At 44.9% G+C, this 8,368-nt stretch overlaps 1 pseudogene; it reads left to right on the top strand.

Moving 5' to 3' along the window:
• LOC112908025 (F-box only protein 27-like) overlaps positions 1-5,426 on the top strand; it is a 22,669-nt pseudogene extending 17,243 nt beyond the window's left edge.
• The last annotated feature ends 2,942 nt before the right edge of the window (positions 5,427-8,368 follow it).

Here is an 8,368-nt window from a genome sequence, read left to right as displayed (position 1 = left end):
ACTGAGAAGAGAAGCATGATACTGGACTTGATGTGAAGAAGGAGAGAAAGACACACATAAACAGAGCGGTTAATACCCTGACAGCAACCTGTACAAAACATTCTCAGAGCATGGAAGCTGAAGGAATTGAAGATGTCCTTCTGAAAGAGACACGTGCTTAGCCTAGAAGAACCTGCATGGATAAAAAAGCCACAATCACTTGGGACAACTGAAAATACATAATATAAACTACAAATCAAGTAAAATTATTGTGTTGGTATTAAATTCTTGGGTGTAATAATGGCATTGTGGTTATGTAAGAGATTGTCCTCAGGAGATACTCAATACTCACTGAACTACTACTCATAGGTGAGGAGTCATGATACCTAAAGTTACTTTCAAATTGTTCAGAAAAAGGTGTGCCTATCTGTGTATGTGTGTGTGCTTGTGTGTGTATACACACACATAAAGGAGGATGGAGGGAAGAGAACAAATATGCAAAATGTTAGTCAACCTGTGTATATATGAACATTTCTTGTACTATCTTTTAGTTTACTGTATTTAAAATTTTTTTTCAAAATAGAATACTGGATAAAAACAATTGTTAAAAATATGTACATACAGGGGCGCCTGGGTGGCTTAGTTGGTTGAACATCCAACTCTTGATTTTGGCTCATCACAATCTCAGGTTGTGAGATCAAGCCCTACAGAGGACTCCGTGCTGGGTGTGGAGCCTGCTTCTCTCTCTCCTTCTCCCTCTGCCCCTCCTTACCTCTTTTATTTATATATATATAAAAACACACACATAGATACATATATACATATACACACCTATAGATACATATATACATATATATATACACATACATACACACATATACACACATACACACACAACTGATCCTTGAAAAATGCATTTGAAAATCCATGTATAACCTTTGACTCCCCAAATACTCAACTATTGTTGACTGGAGCCTTACCAAAAACAAAGTCAATTAACACATATTTTGCATGTTAATATGTATTATATACTGTATTGCCACAATAAAGTAAACTGGAAATGTTATTAATAAAGAAAATGGGGGGGATCCCTGGGTGGCTCAGCAGTTAAGCGCCTGCCTTCAGCGCAGGGAATGATTCTGGAGACCCGGGATCGAATCCCACATCACGCTCCCTGCAGGAGCCTGCTTCTCCCTCTGCCTATGTCTCTGCCTCTCTCTCTCTCTCTCTCTGTGTGTCTCTCATGAATAAATAAAATCTGAAAAGAAAAGAAAAGAAAAGAAAAGAAAAGAAAAGAAAAGAAAAGAAAAGAAAAGAAAAGAAAAGAAAAGAAAAGAAAATGTTGTGGGGCATCTGGGTGGCTCAGTTGGTTAAGTGTCTGACTCTTGATCTCAGCTCAGGTCTTGAACTTACAGTCATGAGTTCAAGTCCTGCATTGGGTTCCATGCTGGGCATGAAGCCTACATAAAAACAAACAAAACAAAACAAGTAGAGGTGCCTAGCTGGCTTAATCGGTGAAGTGTCTGACTCTTGGTTTTGGCTCAGATCATGATTTCAGGGTCCTGGGATCCAGTGCCCCATCAGGCTCCATGCTCTACAGGGAGTCTGCTTAAGGATTTCTCTCTCTTCTCCCACCCCCTCGCTCTCTCTCTCTCTCAAATAAATAAAGTCTTAAAAAATTAAAAAAGAAAATGTTACAAAAATCATAAGAAAGAGAACACATTTACAGTACTGTTTTGTATCTATAGGTAAAAATCCAAAAACATCCTCATTTGTAAGTGGACCCATGAAGCTCAAACTTGTGTTGTTCAAGGGCCAACTACATATATAAAGCTATTACAAGAGCTAGCACTGGACTGGAAAAAGAAAAGTGAGCATTATCAGATAAAGACAGAAAGGAGGTACCCCAGGGACTGCTGATGGCTGGTGCATGGGATTTGGGGATGGTAGCTGGTATGCACAGAACCACTCCTGGCCCAAAGGTGCCACTTGGGTACATTTATCAAATGAATGGAAAAGCTAAACAGCATCATATATGCAGGGAACTGCAAGTAGATCAGACCAAAGTGAGCATAAGGTTTATGTTAAGGAGTGAGAACCGATTTGGCCATAGAGGCTGGAGGTCTCTCACGGAGGCCTTTGAACAGTCTGCCAAGGTCCTGAGACTCTATCCTGTGGGCAACTGGAGCCATGAGCAGAAGGCAGTGTGGTCAGATTAGCATCTAGAGGGACCACCCTGGCAGTCAGGTGTCATGTGGAGTAATGGAGCACAGACCTCAAGGCAGGAGACAAGGGTACCACTCAGGATGCCTTTGGCTCCCTTAAACACAAAGCTCTGAGTCTAACTGACTGAATTTATCAAGAGACTTCTTATCCAACATAGCTGCAAGCTCCGAAATGACAGGCAGCAGATGTGGTTGATTCAGGGTTCAGAAATCTAACCACGGATCCAGTTCCATCCTCTCTGCACTCTAGCATTCTCTGTGGTAGGCTCTGCCTGCAGACTGCCTTTCCTCATCTTTAGAAGCCAGCTGTAACAGTTCACAGAGTGATGTACAGACACAGTGAAGACTGCACTGAGAAGGGAGCCATTTCTCCTTTGGTCTTGTTCTTAGCTAGGAAAACTTTTCCAGAAGCTTCCCAGCAAACTTTGCCTCATATCCCACTAGCCCAGATTGGATCACAAGCCCATTTCAAAACCAATCACTGTCAAGGGAACAAGATTACATATTTGGCTCAGAATAAGGATTTATACACAGAGGGAATTAACTATTATGAATCATCATGGAAAACACTTGGGAGCCTACTGGTCCAGGCAAAAGATGCTGGAAGTGTAAACTAAGATAATGGTGGCAAAGAATGGAGAGATGAGAACAAATTCACAATTTATTTAGGAAGTTATGTTGGTAGACTCTGGTGGTGGATTGAAGGTAGAGGAGGAGGAAAAGGCAAAAGGATACCCTCTTCCATAATTCCAGCTTGGATGAAGGGGTAGAGGGAAGTGCCACTGAGTTAAGGTACTCATAAGGAAAGCAGAGGGCTTGGGAAAAAGGTGGTTTGGGCATATTCAATCTGAAGTACCTGTGGGCTTCAGAATAAAGGTGCTGAGCCGTCAGGGAAATATATGACTCACACCATTATCCCGCACAGGTGGTCCATACTCAGCCATGCTTCTCACACATGCTTTGATCTATACCGACATTTTTGAACCAATATTTAATCACCGAGAGATTCCAAATAGGATTATATATCTCTGATTTCTCTGGGAAAACTGGAAAATCTGGCAACACTGGTCCCGAATTGCTGCACGTCAACAACTGGTGAAGCCCCTGTAGCAGCCATTCTCTTTAACTAGAATAAGAGGTTCTCTAGCCTGCCACACTCACTCACCATCTGTCTCATTCCATTAACTGTTTGGCCCTGAAGGTGTTTCCAACTAATGCCCTCCTTACAGTCTTAGGGAAAGAGGTCTGAGCTAGAGATACACATCTGGTAGTGACTGGCATTTAGATGGTGGTCAAAGACCTCACCATGCATACTGTCACCCAAAGAGGAAACAGAATGAAGTAGTCAAGGAGGTAACCCTGGAGCCATCAATGTTTTAGAAATGGAGGAAGAGAGGGGCACTGGGGTGGCTCAGTGGTCTGCCTTTGGCTCAGGTCCTGATCCCAGGGTTCTGGGATCGAGTCCCACAATGCCTATGTCTCCCTCTGCCTCTCTCTGTGTGTCTCTCATGAATAAGTCTTAGAAAAAAACAAAAGAGAAATAGAGGAAGAAAAATTCATGCTGGAGAGAAAAACAAAGAACCTGGAATGAAGCAAGTGAACCTGAAGTCTCAGGAGCAAAGAGAGGAGAGCTGACATTGCAAGGAGGGCTCTCCTGTGCCACATGCAACAGGAGGTCCAGGGAGAGAAGGAGCCCAAGGAGACATGGCATTGGGGAAGTAAGTTGTGGGTGGCCTAGGAGCCCAGCTGGGTGGCACAGTGAGGAAGAGGCAGACAGCAATGGGGTGGAGAGAGGACGAGAGTAAGTGGATACAGTGCACAGGGGCTGCTTGGGTGAGAATGGAGGAGTAAAGCTGGATGAAACTAGAGAGAGTCACATGGTCCCCTGGCAGGATGAGAGACATTTGGACATTGCAAAGGGAAACAGAAACCAGGGGTGAGATGAAGGCTGTAGAAATGTAGCAGAGGGAGGAACAACAAAACCAAGTCCAAAAGGAGGGGGTGGGGGTGAGGGAACAAAAGGATGAGACATAGGTGGCTGGATTCACTGCAAAAACCAGAGGCATCCCAGGCTGGTGGATTGGAGGTGATGATAAATCCGGAGGCAGATGGGTGTGTTCAACAATTTGAGAGCTGGGGCGCCAGGGTGGCTCAGTCACTGAGCATCTGACTCAGTTGTGGCTTGGGGTCATGATCTTAAGATTGTTAAATTGAGCCCTTCCCCCCTCAGACCAGAGCCTACTTGAGATCTTCTCTCTCTATCCCCCCCACCCCCCCTCATAAATTCTCTCTCTCTTTTTCAAATAAATTAATTAAATAAATCTTAAAAAAAAAAAAGAAAGAAAAGAAAAAAGAAAAGAAAAGAAGAAAAGAAAAAAAGAAAGAAAAGAAAAGAAATTTGGGAGCTAAGTCATCGCCGAGCCTGGTGCTGGCAGGGGGAGGGAGGATGTATGGCAGTGAGGTGTAACCATAGGTGCCTAGGCCTCTAGGGACCCGCCAGCCCAGGACACTCCACAGAGCCGAAACCCAAGGAGGTGCTAGACCTCAGCAACTGTCCTCTAAGCTGCTCATGGTGGTGCTGAGCCTCGTGATCTCAAGCACGCTGCTGGGGTGCTGCTGCCCAGATGTGCAGGGGCTGGTGCGTCCTGGTGGACAGTCAGACCCTGTGGCCACTCATCCTGTTCGCGGACCACAGCACTCTGCTGCCCTTGACTGCAGCTGCCTGTCCCCTGCCCACTATGGCAGGCCCTGCCTCCAGGGCCTCTTCTGCGAATAAGTGCGGATGTATCAACACAATCTCAGTTGTAACCCCCGCGGCCAAGAAGGCCTCCGGAAATGGGTGAAGCATGGGTGGAGATGGCTGGACGGTGGAAATGAACAAGTCAACAGTGCCTGGGGCACTTGCAGACCTGTTTCATGTCTTCATTCACTGATGTGGCAAGAAACAGGTTAGACTTGGAGGAGCAGGTGTATGGCCACCACTGCTAGATAGTGGCAAGGGTGAATTTGTGTCTCTGACTGATGCCAACCAGTCGGTCCTGGCTAAATTCTCCGCTAGGTCTGATCCTATCCAGCAGTGGAACAGCAATGTCTGCTTTCAGGTCACTCACACGTTCTCCAATGTCAAGATTGGTCAGCCACTTTGAATCTTTCAAACACGGGGACCAGGACATGTAGTTCTGGGCTGGTCACTATGGAGCCCGTGTGGCCAATCCAGTGTGATCACACAAGCCGGTCTATCTTAGTCAAGGACTGTCCTTGCAAAACAACCTAAGTGGGACCTTCCAGAACTTGGGATCATTGGCCAGGACTTCTCATTAACCAAGGACATGTAATTCTCCGACATCCTGGGTACTCTAGGGTCCATTCAAGGGTCCTCCTGGGCACCCTCTTCAAGTTCTGGAAACTACAAGAAAGTTCTTCCATCAGATCTACCTGCTTCTGTTGTAGGGCAGTCCTTCCCTTGCTGAGGGTGGGGAGAGGCAACATGTGAGCAAGGAGGGATGCTGGTCCTGGACAGGGCTCTTCGCCCTCCCCACTGAGGCCCTCTGACCTTGTCTCCTCCTATTTCTGCTTCAGGGGCTTTATTGGTCCTTATAGAGAAGGCCTCTCACCTCTGAAGTAGAATCTCATCCTTATGGCTGGGAAAATCTCAGCTACCTTGGATGGCAAACTTAACCTCTTGAACTTCAACAGTGGGACCAGGTCTCGCAGCTAGAAAGTCAACCAGCTCAAAAAATGTTTTTAGATCCTCAAGGACTCCTGTAATTATGTGTTATATAAAATTATTTATTTCGAAATTGTTCACAAACATTGAGAGAACAAAATATATCAGCAACAACTATCTGCCAACCATATGTAATAAATTTATTATTTTGGGGAAAAAAAAGAAATATAAGAGTTACTAATTGACCTTTCACAAGAGAGACTTTAGTAACTTTTTTAAGAGATGCTCCATGATGCCAATGCTTTTCCATTTGGTATGAAGGATGGGCCAGGGTGGGAAGAGTGGATGGGCCTATCTCCCAAGCAGCAATGGTAGAGGACAGAGCTAGTTTTCAAACCCTGGGAAGCTGACTTCCTACAGGCAGAGAAAAAGAGTACACACCAGATAATAACTCTCCTAGGGGAGGGCAGAGGCACCAGCTCCAAGGATGGAGGGGAAGGGTCACAGTAACTCCCATGCCTTGAGGGCTTGCGACATCCACAGCCTCTGGGTCATGTCTGGTGTGCGTCCTGGTTTGGATGAATGCTTAATTCACAAAGAAGTGCCTGGCATAACCAAGAGGGCAGTAAATTTAACTCTATACATTGTAGGTGTATAGTAATTGGTATTACCAATTGGTAATTGGTATTACCAGTGTCTGTAATACCAATCCCTCTAAAGAAAAGGAGTACAAGTGTCTTGTTTGTCTGATGTTACAATAAATTTTGAAGCCAAGTAGGCTTTGGTGCTACAAAGGTAGCACCCAAGGCCTTCAGGCTTCCTTCAGGGGGATGTCTGCCAAAACAATTTTGGTAATTAGAGAGCACTGCATGGTATTTTTCTGGGAAACATTCTATTCTGAGAAATCAGATTCAAAAGCAATGGATTCCCATGGCAGCCCACTGTTGAGCTCAAGGCTGCCACTGTGACAGATAACACCCTTCCTAGTTTGGGGCAACAGTGTCTACAGGGCTGCCTGAAGCCCCAGACCTAGGGCTGGTCCATAGTGCCCCATGTTCCATTATCCACAACTCACCCTTGACATTTAATTCCACATAAGACCTCCCGATTCAGTGACTTTTACCCTAAATTGTGGGTTAACAGTAGTGAGGGGTGACACTTAGTAGCATCAGTGAACAATCCCTAGCACTCTAGCAGGCAATGGTCTTCCCTCTTTCTTTCCCCACCACATTTTAATAAAATGTCCTAAGTGTAATTATTTCAAAGTCTGTCTTCTGTGTCTTATTTTATAGTGGAGTTGTTATGAGACAAAAAACAAACAAACAGAAAGCACTTTTTAAAAATGCAGGAGAGGGATCCCTGGGTGGTGCAGCGGTTTGGCACCTGCCTTTGGCCCAGGGCGCGATCCTAGAGACCCAGGATCGAATCCCACATCGGGTTCCCGGTGCATGGAGCCTGCTTCTCCCTCTGCCTATATCTCTGCCTCTCTCTCTCTCTCTCTCTCTCTCTCTATCATAAATAAAAGAAATAAAAAAATTTTTTTTAAATGCAGGAGAAATATGTCTGGACAGGTCAGTGACTTAACATTAGGCATGTCTAGAATAACAAAGATTTAAGTGACATAAAAATCTCCATGGCTTGGGATCCCTGGGTGGCTCAGCAGTTTAGCACCTGCCTTCAGCCCAGGGCTGATCCTGGAGTCCTGGGATCGAGTCCCATGTCAGGCTCCCTGCATGGAGCCTGCTTTTCCCTCTGCCTGTGTCTCTTGCCTCTCTCTCTCTCTCTGTGTGTGTGTCTTTCATAAATAAATAAATAAATAAATAAATAAATAAATAAATAAATAAAGTCTTTAAAAAAGAAAGAAATCTCCATGGCTTAAAAAACTACCTCTGATCTTAAAGATAATAATATTCTGGTTACAGCCCTTCTGCTAGAAAAAAAAATCAGTATTCTTTAAGTTCTTCTAAAACTGGGGGCATTAAAATAGAATCAGGGTTGGAAGAGGTAGGCACACCAGTGTCATTTCGCCGGTTTTGAATGATGTGGTTAAACCTACCATGCATTTCCCCAGAGGGGACAGAGAATATCTTTCAAGAATATGCTAAACACCCATCTGTCAGAAACAATTTTTGGGTACTGAGGTATAGAGATGGAGAATAGAACACATCATCCCTTGGGGTTCCTGGCTGTACAGAATAGTTCTGCCTGTTAGATGCGTGCACTCATTATCTTTGATCAACTCCTCCTGCTCAACAGGCATGGTGCCACCCACCTGCTAGGCTGGGGACACAACAGTTCAGGCCCTCAAGAAGCTCCCCTTGTCCTGGCAGAGCCAGATGCCCAGACAATTACACGACACTGTGAGAAGAATATTGATGAGAACCCAAACCAAACACTACTATTAATTACTTATTAGTGGGAAGAGGGCACAATTGAGAGCTGACCTCCTGTGCTACCAGGGCACTGGGGGTTTGTTTCTCATGTAACACAAGAGCCC

The sequence above is a fragment of the Vulpes vulpes genome, chromosome 2 (genome assembly GCF_048418805.1).
Source record: "Vulpes vulpes isolate BD-2025 chromosome 2, VulVul3, whole genome shotgun sequence".
In the NCBI taxonomy this organism is placed as follows: domain Eukaryota; kingdom Metazoa; phylum Chordata; class Mammalia; order Carnivora; family Canidae; genus Vulpes; species Vulpes vulpes.
This window is presented reverse-complemented; position numbering and strand designations above follow the sequence as displayed.